Source organism: Ambystoma mexicanum (genome assembly GCF_040938575.1).
Source record: "Ambystoma mexicanum isolate Mex_15411 chromosome 12 unlocalized genomic scaffold, UKY_AmexF1_1 Mex_chr12_unloc.2, whole genome shotgun sequence".
Lineage (NCBI taxonomy): Eukaryota > Metazoa > Chordata > Amphibia > Caudata > Ambystomatidae > Ambystoma > Ambystoma mexicanum.
Window position 1 is genome coordinate 9,519,330 of NW_027182323.1, and position 1,636 is coordinate 9,520,965.

Below are 1,636 nucleotides of genomic sequence, written 5' to 3' on the forward strand. Positions count from 1 at the left end.
GGCCTTCAGTGGTTGATTCTCCTGTTTCCGAGGGCCTGATAGGTTTACAAAAATGACCAACAAACGCATTTTACGCATTCCTCAGGGGATGGCTTCACCCCTGGGTCCCCCTCTTCCGGGCGCAGACCCCTCGTTGCTTTCCGTCTCCCTCCACTGGGTTCACTATGGCTTATTTTTCAGGTGATGGCTTCACCCCTGGGTCCCGCTCTTCCGGGCGCAGACCCCTCTTTGCTTTCAGCCTCCCTCCACCGGGTTCACTATGGCTTTCTCTTGGTTCCTAAATCTTAATGTCTTGTCTAACAGTTCATAGTGGACATCCCTCTACCAGGTTCACGTTTGTCAAAGCACTGTTTTTTGGGACTTTAGACTTTGTCCCCTCTTAGTCAGCATCACTCTTCCGGGTTCACTCTGTCCAACTTCACATTCACATTTACTTTCAATGTTTGCAGGATTTCCCCAGCATGGGGTCTGGCATGGATTCACATGCTCATGAATATTCCCCGTCGTCAGGCTGGGAATCCTCGGTAAAGAAAAAATCAGTTTCAGTTTCGTTTCTGAACTGTCTTTCTACTAGTAACCAATCACTGGTCTCTGGGTCATACTGCCCCCAACCAATGACTGCCCTCTACCTAAGCCCCTCCTCTGGCAGCCATCTTCAGATTTTTACCGCACGTTCAAGAGTCCTCGTGCTATAGCTCTCAAGCTTTTACTGCATTTTGCGATTTTTCGAAGAGTTTACTTCTGATCAACGGGGACCCATTTCGGAATTTTCTCCGCCCCTCAAGGGCGAATTTTTGTCGAGTTTTCACTTCTCGGAGGATTCCGGAAGACCTTTGAGGCCTACGCCGCGTGGTCATGGCCCAGGACAAGGGAAACACGACTCCAGGACCGAAGCTGTTCAGAAGCTGCCCTGGATGCGGACTACAGAATGTCTTCAAGGAAGATGAGCACCCCCGGTGCATCTACTGCCTTCACAACCACAAATCGCACGTGGAGAAGGACTGTGCGTTTTGTAAGAACATGTTGGAACGACAATGAGGGATCGTCGTACCCGACTTGCCAACTGGCTGGAGGGGAAAGCCCCGGTCGAACCAGACGGCGACAGCCGAGGGGGAGCGAGGCAGCGATCCTCCCCACAAGGTGAAGGCCTCAGGCACGCCCAAAGTCACGAAGGCCCTGATTCACCTGGCTAAGGCCTCGATCGAAGGAGTTGTGGCGCCCTGGCGAAGCCTGTGGAGGCTAACCCAGTAGAGACGACATCCAGACCTAGAGTTTCCCTGCCACCCCGGAGGGAATCCTCTTTTCAGCCTATCAATAAGACCCCCGTGAAACCCCGGGTGGAGAAAGAGGGGGGCACGGTAGCCATAACGGACACAGATACCACCTCTGAAGATGAGCTGGCTGGCATCGCAAAGATCCTGGACAAGAGGTTCGAGGAAGTCCGGTCCTACGGGATGGATCCCGACGAGGCGGACGTAGAAAGCGACGGTGGAGCCGACGAAGAGCCGCGGACTGTGGAGGAGACGGAGGACCCTACTCCCCAGCCGACGCTCCCGTCGCAACTGGTGCCTATGCCACAGGACAACTCAGGAGCAATCTTGATGGCTATCCAGGCCATGTGTACGGAGATAAGGAC